The 14,201-nt window shown below is 48.9% G+C and overlaps 1 protein-coding gene across 1 annotated transcript in view; it reads left to right on the top strand.

The window, feature by feature from the left end:
* Nucleotides 1-14,201, top strand: part of CACNA1A (calcium voltage-gated channel subunit alpha1 A) — a 287,057-nt gene that overhangs the window by 57,960 nt on the left and 214,896 nt on the right. The gene's annotated exons all lie outside the window — the stretch shown is intronic.

Genomic DNA, 14,201 nt, shown 5'->3' with positions numbered 1-14,201 from the left:
CAGGGGCAACTAGGTGGCTCAGTTGTTTGGGTGTCTGACTTCTGCCTGAGTCGTGATATCATGGCTCATGAGTTCGAGCCCAACATTGGGCTCTGTGCTGACAGCTCAGAGCCGAGAGACTGCTTCGGATTCTCCATCTCTCTCTTCCCCTTCCCCACTCGTGCTCTGTCTCTATCTCTCAAAAATAAATAAACATTATATATATGTATATATGTATATATATGTGTGTGTATATATATGTATATATATATATATCTCCAACTTTTATCCTGGAATGCCCTTAAATATATTTTTCATTGAAGGAAGGAGGGAAGTAAGAAAAAGAAAGGAGAAGGGGGAGAGAGAAGGGGAGAGGAAGGAAGGCAAAAGGGGGGGATGATGCAAAGAAGGAAAGAACGAAGGAAAGAAGGAAGAAGGAGCAGGGGAACAAAGGGAGAGAGGAGGGAGGAAGGAGGGAAAGATAGAAGAGAGGAAGGAAAGAGGGAAGGAAGGGAGGAAGGAGGAAAGAAAGAGGGAAGGAGGCAGCTTTCTCGGGCCTCCAAATTTTCAAGGAGGCAACCGACTCTGTCCAACTCCATTGTGTTAGTTTGGGGTCCCTCCAGGAGCAGATCTGGAAGCAAAGGTTCAGGTGCTTTGGAGGAAGATCCCAGGACACGCTGGCAGAGGAACAGAGGAGGGACAAGCAACGGATGGATGTGCCGTCAGGAGAGTCACCGTGAACGACCGGTCCTGTGTTACCGGTGGGGGCCTCTAGGGGACAGCAGAGAGCACCTTCCTCAGCGCTCCCCCGCCCCAGGACCAAGAGGCCTGGGGGACTCATCCACCAACTTCATCCGCCGCGGCTGAAGGGTGCTCCCGGCAGCGGTCCTTCCCTAGCGTCCCAGCCTGCTGCGTGGACACCGTGGTGGCCAGGAAAAGCCCCTCCGCAGGGGCTGGCCGTGGGGACCCGGACCTGGTGCCCTGAACCGGTCAGGCGTGGCTTTTCTCTTCCACCGCGAGCCCTCCGGAACCCGAAGTGTGTTAACTTCATGACAGTCGGGGCGCCATATGGGACAGGAGATTATTTATCTGTTGTCATCTCAGTGACAGAAAAGGCAGAACAGCTATGGAAGGACACGCGGATGTATGCATACATTTACACGTAACCCTGTAGGCGCGTGCTCTGAATTCGTGTTGGCGCCGAGCTGAACTCTCCCCACGTTCTCTGTGAACTCTCACCACGTTCTCTGTGGTTGCTTTGCGTGTGTTTCCTGGTCTCTTTTTCAATCATTGGTCAAAACAGAAGAAAACGAGGGGCGCCTGGGGGGCTCAGTCGGGTAAGCGTCTGACTTCAGCTCAGATCATGATCTCATGGTTTGTGGGTTCGAGCTGGGAGTTGGGCTCTGTGCTGACAGCTAGCTCAGAGGCTGGAGCCTGCTTCTGATCCTGTGTTTCCCTCTCTCTCTGACCCTCTCCTGCTCATACTGTCTCTCTGTCTCTCAAAAATGAATAAAACATCAGGGAAAAAAATTTAAAAACAAACAGAAGTAAATGAAAGAGGTGAGTCTACCTCAGGAAAATTAGTGCCGCTGTGATTCTAACCAGGTGTCAGTGCCTGATTTCTCCTTTCTCTGTCCCCAGCCCCTTCCCTTCTCCCTATCATGATGTTGTTTGCACTTGGTTTGTCTCTGGTTTATTCCTTTGCTGCTTTATTTTTAAATATTTTATTATCTATTTATTTATTTTTGAGAGACAGAGAGAGACAGCATGAGCAGGGGAGCGTCAGAGAGAGAGGGAGACACAGAATCTGAAGCAGACTCCAGGCTCTGAGCTGTCAGCACAGAGCCCGACATGGGGCTCGAACCCACAAACCGTGAGATCATGACCTGAGTCGAAGTCGGATGCTTAACCGCCTGAGCCACCCAGGTGCTCTGTCTTCCTATTTTGACCTCTTTTGGTTGCTGGGGCTGGAGCAGTGACCAGCATAGGCAGGACCTGGGGACAGAACATTTTAAGGGACACTCCGTGAATTTACAGGAGAACAAGCCCCTCAGGCAAGCGTCAGAGGAGAGATGCGTTGGCCGTGGGCTTCCAGTGTGTTGACTGCGCCTGCGCCTCCCAGGAGGGGCCGATATCAGAAATCGTAAGGGGCTCACCAGCGAGCCAGTGTGTCAGCTACAAGCCCACCAGCCCAGAGCCACACCCCGCACCTCCTCTGTGGGGCTCTCACGCTCGGGGCCACCATCAGCCCAGAGCCAGACAGCCAGGGCCAGCTCATGTCCCCGAGCCCTGGACTTGCCCGGATCAGCCAACCCCGAGCCTGCTTATTCTGCTCTACCCTCCCTTCCCGGGGAACCACACTGCAGGCCTTCGTCCACATTCCTCCTTCGTTCTTGCCGCCCCCGCCCACCCCCAGCAATCTGCCCTTCCCTCTGTGGCCCCCATGACATGACATGTCCCTCCTCTTGGCGCCCGTGAGGAGAACGAGCTATTTGATGACACTCATTTCCTGATCTGTTGGCCTCACCATATCTGAATCGTAATAAGACCCTGTATTTTATTTTTTGAAAAGATGTATTCATTTTTTTAAGTTTATTTATTTTGAGAGAGAACGTGTGTACACATGTGTGAGGGCAAGCTGGGGAGAGACAGAGAGAGAGAGGGAGGGAGAGAGAGTGAGAGTCCAAGCGGGCTCCACACGGTCCGAGCAGAGCCTGACTTGGCATCATGACCTGAGTCAAAATCAAGAGTTGGACGCTCAACCTACAGAGCCCCCCAGGCGTTCCTGAAACCTCTGATTTAAAACAGTAAGGGTCTGGGGCGCTGGGGGGCTCAGTGCGTTAAGCCTCTGACTTCAGCTCAGGTCATGATCTCACGGTTCGTGGGTTTGAGCTCCACGTTGGGCTCTGTGCTGACAGCTCAGAGCCTGGAGCCTGCTTTGGATTCTCTGTCTCCCTCTCTCTCTGCCCCTCCCCTGCTCACGCTCTGTCTCTGTCTCTCAAAAATAAATAAACATTAAAAAAAAATTTTTTAAACAGTAAGGGTCCAATGACAGCTTTGTCTCCCTTCTCTTGTGTCCCCTGCTTCGCTCTGGCAACAGGGGCCCCCTCACTGCTCCTCAGGCCAGTCACGCTGCTGGTCACCCTCCCCAATGTCTGTGCCTCTGTCCCTTCCTCTCCAAGGATCTCTGCCTAAACACCACCTTCTCAGAGAGCTCTTTGGGAAATAACTCCCCTCCTCTTCTGTCTGGCCCCCGACCTGCTCTGTTTTTCTTATATAAATGGTCTCTACCCGACATGTAATAGATCTACCTAAACTCACACCTTGTTTTCCGATTTCTCTGCCCTTAAAACATAAGTTTCGTATTGGTTCTATCCATGGCTTCATGTATCCCTGATTGCCTGGGGTTGGGCCTAATATATGATAGATGCTCAGTAAACATCTGTTGTAGGGGCGCCTGGCTGGCTCCGTTGGTTAAGTGACCGGCTCTTGATTCTGGTTCAGGTCACAATCTTAGGGTCTGTGAGTTCAAGCCCCGCGTCCGGCTCTGTGCTGACCGCATGGAGCCTGCTTGGGATTCTCTCTCTTTCTGTGTCTTCTCTCTCCGCCCCTACCCCGCTTGCTCACTCTCTCAAATATAAATAAACCCACCTGTGTGTGAATGAAGAAACGGCCAACTGAGCTGACCGGGTGATAGCAGGCGTGATTCCATCGTCCGTGCCTTTGTCTCCAGATGTGGTAGAACTTGTCGTTTTTCAAGCTGAGGTTGGGACTGAGCTCAGTTCTCCCTTCAGAAAACCAACACAGGGTTTCCCTAAGCAGCTGTAACTCCAGTGATTAAATCTCCCTTTGCTAATGTCTCAGGACCTACATGAATATATAAGTAAGCGTTTCATCAGGCGTCTGACCTAACTGCATTTGTAATTGCCCGAGCGCATAGAAGGCTCTAGCTCTTTTGTTCCCATCATGGAGTGCGAGGCTCCTGTCACAATATGAATCAAGAACACTTCAGGTGGTTTAGATGGGGAGTATATTTTTCCTTCTGGGAAAGTTCAAACCTACGCAAGGGAAGGGAGGCTAGATAGAAGCGCCGCCATATTCCTTCAGTTGTTATGAATGCTTGACACGTCTTGCAACATTGTAGCTAAACTTTTAACATAACCTTACTTTGCAAAGCCAAGCAAACGTTTCATTAAACCCCGGGGTTATGTCCAAGCACATCTCAGACATCACGTGATCACATCTGTACACACGTTAATCTGCACTTCGAGAAGGCGACGGGCTGTGCAGTCGGCGTGGAACACGGCATGGCCATTCCTTGAAATGGCAAACACGGAATTACCACTTGCTCCAGCGCCCCACCTTGGAGTGAGGAGTGTACCCCAAAGAGGGGTTTGTAGGACCACGTTCGTAGGAGGCTTCTTCGCAGTAAGCGAGAGGCGGAAGCAGCCTGCGTGTCCACTGAGGGATCCAGGGAGGAAAGCGGAACAGCTGAATGATGTTATTTCCTGTTGAAACGGAATGGGATTCTCACACCTTCTGTAACATGGACGAGCCTTGGGGACGCATGATGCCAAGTGGCATACGGCAGTCACAGAAGGACACACACTGTAGGATTCCACTCTATGTGAGGTCCCCAGAGGAGTCAGATCCCCAGAGACAGAGATTAGAGAGGCGGGTCCAGGGGCTGGAGGAGGGGGATGGGGATGGGGAGCTGGGGTTCCATGGAGAAGATGAAGGATGGCAGCGTGCCAGTGTGAATGTAGCCAGTGCCACTGGCCTGGGCGCTGAAAACTGGTTAAGATGGGGGGGAGGCCTGGGTGGCTCAGTCGGCTAAACGTCCGGCTTCGGCTCAGGTCATGATCTCATGGTTCGTGGGTTCCAGCTCAGCATGGGGCTCTGTGCTGACAGTTCAGAGCCTGGGGCCTGCTTCGGATTCTGTCTCCCTCTCTCTCTGACCCTCCCCTGCTCCTACTCTGTCTCTCTCTCTCCCTCTCAAATAAATAAATAAACTTAAAAAAAGATTAAGATGGTAAATTTTATGGGATGCATATTTTACCATAAAAAAGGACTGACTCCTTTTCAAAACCAAGCCCGTGTTCCTATGTGTGGCAGGACTGAGTGGCACATCTCAGTCCTTGTCCGGCCTTACGTTTGGCAGCATTTGACCCGGGACTCCCCACCTCTGGGCCTTCTGTGGCATCACACACAACACATTTTCCTCCTGCCTCCTCCATGGTGCCTTCTGAGTCCCCACTGGAGGCTCTGTTTCTCTGCTCTGCCTTTATTTTTGTTAAGTTTATTTATTTTATTTTAAGAGAGAGAGAGAGAGAGAGAGAGAGACAGACAGAGTACGATTGGGGGAGGGGCAGAGAGAGGGGGAGACACAGAATCTGAAGCAGCTCCAGACTCCGAGCTGTCAGCACAGAGCTGGACATGGGGCTCAAACCCACGAACTGTGAAATCATGACCTGAGCTGAAGTTGGACACTTAACAGACTGAGCCACCCAGGCACCCCTCTTTTTTTTTTTTTTAATGTTTTACTTATTTTTGAGAGAGAAAGAGACAGCATGACCAAGGGAGGTTCAGAGAGAGAGGGAGACACCGAATCCAGAGACAGGCTCCAGGCTCTAAGCTGTCAGCACAGAGCCTGATGCAGGGCTTAAACCCATGAACTGTGAGATCATGACCTGAGATGGACGCTCAACTGACTGAGCCACCCAGGTGCCCCTTTAGTTTATTTCTTTATTTTGAGAGAGAGAGAGAGAGAGAGAGAGAGAGGGAGAGAGAGAGAGAGAGAGAGAGAGAGAGAGAGAGAGAGAGAGAGAGAATCCCAAGCAGACTCCATGCTGTCAGCACAGGGCCCGACACGGGGCTCAAACTCACGAACCATAAGATCCTGACCTGAACCAAAGTTGGACGCTTAACGGACTGAGCCACCCAGGCGCCCCTCTGCTCTGCCTTTAAATGTCCACTTTTCTCAGGACTCCTTCCCAAGGCCTCTCTGGGTCCGTTGTCCGGGATTATTCCATCCCCTTCCAGCGTGTTCCTACTTTGTGTGACAGGCCCTGAGCTGGTCCCCATAGCTGCAGCGTTTGCTACACACTGGGTCGTTTGGAGCAACAGAGAACTATTCTCTCACTGTTCCGGAGGTCCAAAGTCCCAAACCAAGTGTCCTCGAGACCACACGCGGGCTCCAGGGGAGTCGTGTCCTTGCCTCTCTCTTAGCTTCTGGTGTTTCTGCCAGTCCTCGGTATTCCCCGCTCAGGGGGCACCTCTCCAGTCTCTGCCTGTGTCCCCGTGTGCCCTCTCCTCTGTCTGCGTCTTCTCCTTCTCTGTCCCTTGTAGGGACACTTGTCATCGGATTTAGGGCCCACCCGGAAGGTCTAACCTCATGGTGTCTGCGGAGATACTTTCTCCCAATTAGATCACATTTTCAGGTTTTGGAAATCAGGCTGTGGACCTTTAGGGGCCCCCATTCAACCCGAGACAACCCCCAAATACTCATTCCTGTTGCAGTTTCTCCCCCGGGTCTAGATCCGTACAGCCCGTGGGCAACTCTGACTCCCATGAGTCCTGGAGTCTGCTCACGAGCAAATAGCAGACAGATCCAAATTGAGGGGGACGCTGTAAAAGGCCTGACTGGGTCTTCTTACAAATGATCAAGATTGTGAGAGGCAAGGAAAGAAACTGTCACAAACAGAGAAGATGAGGGAGGCCGGATGACCCAGCAGCAGGCGGCAAACAGGAAAGGTTATTCGGGGAAAGACTAGTGAGATCTGAACAAAGTGGAGGGTTTAGTTTGTAGCACTGTATCAACATTGGTTTCTTAGTGTTTTTTTTTTTTAATGCTTATTTATTTTGAGAGAGAGAGATGGAGTGCGAGCAAGGGAGGGGCAGAGAGAGAGAGAGAGACACACACAGAATCCGAAGCAGGCTCCAGGCTCTGAGCTGTCAGCACAGAGCCCGACATGGGGCTCGAACCCATGAACCGTGAAATGATGACCTGAGCCGAAGTCGGACGCTCAGCCAACTGAGCCCCCCAGGTGCCCCTGTAACACATATACCTGGGCTCAGTCACATGTTAACGTGGGGGGAAGCTGGGTGAAGGGCTTATGGAAACTCTCTTGTAGTGTTTTTTCAAGCTTTTGGTAAATCTGAAATTCTTCCCCGATAAAAGGTTTGTTGATAAAAATAAAAAGAAGCCAATATTGAATCAGTCTGGGTCATTGGCATTCACAGACTCAGCTCCCATGTGTGGAAAGTAGAATCGCAGTGATTTTTAAAAGTGGACTTTAGGGGCGTCTGGGGGGCTCAGTTGGTGAAGCGTCTGACTTTGGCTCAGGTCATGATATCGTGGTTTGTGGGTTCGATCCCCACGTCGGGCTCTGTGCTGACAGCTCAGAGCCTGGAGCCTGCTTCAGATTCTGTGTGTCCCTCTCTCTCCGCCCTCCCCCACACATGCTCTGTGGAGCAGAAGGTATAGAAGTTTTTCCTGTACGCCCTGCCTCGCTCATGCATAGCCTTCCCCCATCATCAATGCCCCCCCTCCCTGTCCAGAAGGTACATTTGTTCCAAGTGATGAACACACACCAACACCTCACTAACACCCAACGTCCATAGTTTATGTTAGGGTTCAGTCTTGATGTACATTCTCTGGGTTTGGAGAAAGGTATAATGAGGCACATCCATTATTATAGGCTCATACAGAGTCATTTCCCTGTCCTAAAATCCTCTGTGATCCGTCCATTCATCTCCTCTGCTTCCCTAACCTTGGCGGCCACTGATTTCTAACCCCATGGTTTTATCTTTTCCAGAATGCCGTATGAGTGGACTCCTACCTTTCACTTCGCAATACACGTTCAATGTTCCCCCATGTCTTTTCATTTCTTGATAGCTCATTTCTTTTTAGCACTGAATACTGGTCCATTGTCTGGATGGACCATCGTTTATCCATTTGTCTCGTGGGATTACTTCCAAGTGTGGGCAATTATGGATAAACCTGCTTACAGTCATCCATGTGTAGGTCTTTGTGTGGATAGAAGTTTTCAGCTCCTGTGGGTAAATCCAGCCAATTGCTGGATCCTGTGGGAAGAGTAAAGTTTTGTTTTGTAAGATACCACCAAAGTGTCTTCCAAAGTGGCGGTACCATTTTGCATTCCCAGCGGCAGTGAGTGAGAGTTCCGGTTGCTCCACATTCTCGTCAGCATTTGATGTTGTCGGTGTTCTGGATTTGGGCCTTTGGAAGGGGTGTGTCGTGCTGTCTCCTTGTCTTAACGTGCACTTCCCTGATGACGTATCACGTGGGGAATCTTTCCATATGCTTGTTTGCCGTCTGTGTGTCTTTGCTAAGGTGTCTGTTAAAGTCTGGCTCCTTTACAAATCAAGTTTGAGTTCTTCTGACTGAGCCTGCCGCTTGTCTTTTATTCTCTTGACAGTGTCTTTTGCAGAGCAGGGTGTCTTAATTTTAATGAAGTTGAAGTTTAACGAAGCTTTTCAATTCATTGCCAGGTCATTTCAATTTTCTCCTATTTCATCTTTTAGGGGTTTTGCAGTTTTACGTTTTATATTTGGTCCGTGGTCCATTTTAATGTATGTGAAGGGTGTAAGAGCCCTGTTGAGATTTCTTTCTTTTCAGCGTGTGGGTGTCCAGTTGTTCCCACGTCATTTGTTGAAAAGTCAATATTCCCCATTGTATTTCCTTTGCTGCTTTGTCAAAGACCAGTTGACTATATTTATGTTGGTTTATTTCTGAGCTCTCTATCCTGTTCCATTGACCTACGTGTCTATGCTTTCACCAATATTATACTGTCTTGATTACTGTGGCTTTATAGTAGGTCTTGAAGTCGAGTAGCATCAGTCCTCCAACTTTGATCTTCTCCCTCAGTATTGTTTGTGTTGGCTATTCTGGGTCTTTTGCTTCTCTGTATAAACTTTAGAACCAGTTTGTCAAGATCCACAAAATAACTTGCTGCAGTTTTGATTTGGGATTGTGTAGAATCTATAGACTGAGTTGGGAAAGCTGGCATCTTGATCATATTGGGTCTTACCCATCCATGAACATGGACTATCTTTCCAGACTGTGGTGATTTTTTAAAAATCCATTTACCTTTTCTTGACTGCTTATTGTGTGTTAGTCATTGTGCTAAGTGCTTAGCTGCTTGGTCTTAATTCATCCTTACAGCAACCTGAGGGCTAAGATTTGTGTCTCTGTTTTACACACGAGGAAACTGTGGTTCAGAGAGGCTAAGCACTTTTCCAAAAACACGTAGCTGAGAAGTGCTAGATCTGGGATTCGAACCCAGCTCTGCATCCAGAGTTAGGCTCTGCTTCGTTCGTTGTTGGAAATTTGTAGGCAATGTGCTACTCTTTAAAGTTATGTCAAGAGTGATAGCCACATTCCATCTCTGGGTTCACTCTTACTGTCTACGTCATGACCCACAAATGCCTGGATTATGTGATTTGGTTTTTGTCATTTATACCCTCTATCTCCCAAAGATCTTGGTACTCGTTCCCTGACTGGTATCCAGACCAGAAGGCAGAGACCAAATGTCTTTTGGCTGATCCGTTTTTGCAACTCAACATGACTGGATTAGCTGGTAATTGTTTTAGCAGCCAAATGAATGCGATTTGCAGTTATTTATTTGGAGCACTTATCTCAGAGATGCTAGCCCTGTTCAATGGAATAACATTCTCAAAGCCAGTATGGTAATGCTGCTGCTGACTGATAAATTAAACCTCCAGCTGGCAGATATGCTAAAGATTAGAACCAATGGCTGAGACTGATTTCTGGAGGCCCGCTGTTAAACTGCTTCTGTTTATGATGCTAATGAGATTCTATGTCGTTCTACCTGGTCAACATTAGTAATTTGGATTAATGGGGAGCAAGGAACTACCAACTGCAGTCATTTGGGGAGCCTGTGAGGATTTCATGCCCACCCATCCCCATTTGTCAGGTGATAGTAAGAGTCTAGTATTAGAGGTTCATTCCTTTGGCTAGCTGAGTTAGTTGTTGTGGTGGTTGTTCTCCATAAAGTGAACCCACAGGGTAATGCCCCTGGGGTCCTGCTGCACTTTTGGGTGCCTGAGTTCAGAGCTGATTCTAGAAAAGGGTGATAGAGCAGTTGAGGGGGTTGGAGGACTTGGGATGATTCTGAGGAAGGAGAGGTATACTCAAAGATGTCAAAGTTCACAGTGAGGTGAGTTTTGGGGATGTCATCTGGTGAGAGGAAAGGGTAGACTCTTCTGCCACTTTGGTGGGGGCATTTGGAAACGCGTGTGGATACCTCTGCTTGTCACAAGTTTGGGGGTGCAGTTGACACTCAGTGGGCACGCACCAGGCATACTGAACAACCCACACTGTACAGGACAGCCCTGAACAACACTTTTTCCACCAAAATTGCCACAAACGCCCCATTGATAACTCTAGAGAATGCCGAGATCAGGATGGCAAATTTCCCCCTTCCTGAGTAGTGACTGCCTAGCCCGGACACACCCCTGACGCCTTGCAGAATGAAGATAGGGTAGAGGGGAGGGCCCAGGGGTCTGAATCTTTACAACACTCTGCAGGTGCCTCTGACACACAGCCAGCTGTCCATCGAGGCACGGGCTAGAACATTCCGGAGGACCATCTTTTGTCTTCCGGTAAAACAAAACAAAACAAAACAAAAGAACAGTGTCTTTTGCAGGGACTTCCCAGTCCAAGTACGCAGTGAGAATTACAGGTCATGATGACAAGTAGTGTCACTTGAAATCTGCATTCAGAAGCATGACAAACATTTTCTTTCAAGTATAGCACACATAGAAGACTGCGCAACTCACAGATGTATAATTCTGGTGTGTGTGCGCCCAGGCGTGCGTGCGTGCTTGTCTGTGTATATGTATCTTCTCGTTTATCCATTCATCTACGGATGGATTCTGAGGTGGCTTCCGTACCTCAGCTATTGTAAATAATGTGGCAGTGAACAGAGAACATACATCTTCTTATTTGCCCAGGTACAAACTAGATATAATAAGAATTATATGCTACGTTCTGCTGTGTGTTTGGCTTTTTTGGCTCAGCGTCATGATCGCGAGACGGGCCTGCTGCCTAGGGCTGCACCTGCGAATGTTCCACAGAACGTTTGTCCATTTCACGATTTAAAGACGTCGGGGAAGTCCCCAGGTTTTAGTTAGCATGCATGTGCTGCTAGTCATATTCTAGGGGGCATCTTTCTGCAGACATAGGTGCTCATTTCTCCCGGGTACGAACCCCGGAGTGCCGATGCTGGACCACAGGATATTCGGATGCCGGGTGGTGGTCGAAATCGAAATGGCCAGCGTTCCAAAGTGGTTGTACCAGATTACACTCTGTCTGACAGGGTCCAAGTCAGATGCAGTTTCAGGTGCATGGCGGGGACATGGGGAGTTTTAAAACCTCTCTCAGCCTCGGTGTTTTCATTTGTAAAATGGGGCTTCTGTAAAGGCTCCATAGAATCTTCACCCTGGTACGGACTTTATCAGCAAGAGGTCACTCTTTCCTGAAAATCTCTGGGATCTTTAGAAATCTGTGTAGGTAACACTCATGCTATGAAGATTGGTATTTGTCAAGAATCCTATATATCTCATCTCCTTGCAACTCTAGTTAACAAATTATAACCTTAACAAATTATAAAATCTCATGTAGTTAGTTAGTTATAGAAAGAGAGAGTATGAGAGGTAGAAAGAGAGAAGGGCAATCTTAAAAATTTTTTTTTAATGTTTATTTTTGAGAGAGAGAGAGAGCGCACAAGCAGGGGTGGGGTGGGGGGGTGGGGAGGGTAGGGCAGAGAGAGAGGGAGACACAGAATCTGAAGCAGGCTCCAGGTTCCAAGCTGTCAGCACAGAGCCCCATGAGGGGCTTGAACTCATGAACTGCGAGATCATGACCTGAGCCAAAGTCAGACACTCAACCAGCTAGGCCACCCGGGCACCCCATGAGGGAGGGAAGATCTTAAACAGGCTCCAGGTTCAGCATGGTACTCAGTGAGAGGCTCAATCCCATGACTCTGGGATCGTGACCAGAGATGAAATTAAGAGTCAGTTAAGTGCCTGACTTCAGCTCAGGTCATGATCTCACAGTCTGTGAGTTCGAGCCCCAATTTGAGCCAGCACGGTGCCCCAAGTTAGAAAACTTGAAGGCACTATAAGCAACCTGTAAAGGCTGACTCATAGACCCAGAATGGGGAATTTATATAAAGATGTGACTTTTCAAGAGCGTTCTAAAGAACTCAAATACTGGTGGAGGAGCATCAACTCAGATTCACCTAGCTAAGACTTGGAAAATATATTTGCCTTCTTCATCCCCTTCCCCAACTCCTACCCTCACTCCTGCATTCCAGATTTGTACATTGCTTTCTGAAAATTCAGTGGCTTCTTGGTACCTCCACTTTCGAAGACAGTTTGGTGACATTTTACAAACCTGAAGATTGGCATACCCTGGGGACCCAGAAATTCCATTCCTAGGGCTGTTCCTACAGAAATGCTTGCTTATAGACACAAAGAATATTTGAGGCAGGATTGTTTAAAGCCCCAACTGGAGACAATCCAAAGTTCTATCAACAGAATAGTGGATAAACAAGTTGTGGTATACTCTTTCAGTGGAGTACTATGCAGCAATGCAAGTGAACCAATCAGCTATTTGTGACAATGGATGAATCTTTTTTTAAATGTTTATTTATTTGTGTGTGTGCGAGAGGGAGAATGACCAGGGGAGGGGCAGAAAGAGAGGGAGACACAGAATCCAAAGCAGGTTCCAGGCTCCGAGCTGTCAGCACAGAACCCGATGCGAGGCTCGAACTCATAGACTGTGAGATCATGACCTGAGCCGATATCAGGTGATTAACCAACTGAGCCACCCAGGTGCCCCAACAGAGGAATCTTAAAGACATGATATGGAGCAAAGGAGCTGGACTTCACAGGATACATACTGTATGTCCAAAGAGATGCAAAGTGAAGTTATATTGTTTAGGAATGCCCAATAAGGTGGCAAAAGTATTAAAAGGAAGGTTATTAATACTATAAAGTCACCATAGTGATTATTGCCGGTGTGTTGTTTTTGGAAAAGGGGCAATATTCCATTTATAGCCCTGGACCTGAGTGTTAGTTTCAGGAGTATTAAGTTTCACGGCAATATCTTCAATTGTACATTTATGGTTTAGACATTTTTCTGTGTGCTGATTCAATTTCACAGCATAAAAAGGGGAATGGGAAATAAGTTGCAGCCGTTCTGGAAAGAATCGAGCAACACCACGCCCCATAAACCACCGGGAAAGCCTATCCAGCCAACGAGGACCTGGTTTAGTGATCTGCCGCCTGCGGTTAAGATTTGCCTCCTCTGGAATCTTTTCAAAGAGGAGCCGGACCTTTTATTCTGCCTTGCAGGGCCTCTGTGATTTGAAACTTTTGACAGAAGAACCCCCAGACACGCTCCTCACAATTTTGTCGCCTGCTAAGCAGACCAAATTTGTTTGGAGACTAATTGCACCCCCAGACTCGAATTCCCTTCCTTCTTATCCTGAAGTTTCTGCCTCCCAACCTCCTCTTTGCAAGAGACACCGAGAGCGCCCGGGTGTCTGCAACCGAAATGGAGCCCGTTGGAAAACAAGGTTTCCTCCCAGGGGAGGAGGAATCTGTAGTTCCAACTTCCCCCCACCCCCCTGCCTTCCGACCAGCCGGCTCTCCCCTCTTCTCCCCCACAAACTCCGCTGAGCCGGGTCCCCTCGCGCCTCCGCGATTGGTCGCGGGCCATCATGTGTCGACATTCTGGGTGGGTCTATTTCTCCCGTTCAACTCATCAATCGCTCCTCTTTGGAGCTTCGCTGGCCAGTGGTTTAGACCTTTGAGCCCATTTTCCCCTCTTCCTTCCTCTTTCCCCACCCCTCCACACCAGTCTTATTTTAGCAAAACCTAGAAGAGAAGGAGGAGGAGGAGGAGGAGGAGGAGGCGGCGGCGGCGGCGGCGGCATGGGGGGGGGGGGGACGCCAGGCATTGCAGCATCCGGGAGCAGCTATTGAGTGGCTAAGCGAACGGCGCATACCTCTCTCTCCCTCTCTCTCTTTTTCCCCTGTTGGGAATTTTCAGGATTTCATTGCTGCAATTTAACCCCAAGATGAGGCACGGTTAAGCGAAGGGCTGCGTGCACAGGCACACACTCACTCACACTCCTTCGTGAGCAGAAGAGGCTGGTGATTCAGGAAGAAAAA

The sequence above is a fragment of the Suricata suricatta genome, chromosome 12 (genome assembly GCF_006229205.1).
Source record: "Suricata suricatta isolate VVHF042 chromosome 12, meerkat_22Aug2017_6uvM2_HiC, whole genome shotgun sequence".
Lineage (NCBI taxonomy): Eukaryota > Metazoa > Chordata > Mammalia > Carnivora > Herpestidae > Suricata > Suricata suricatta.
This window is presented reverse-complemented; position numbering and strand designations above follow the sequence as displayed.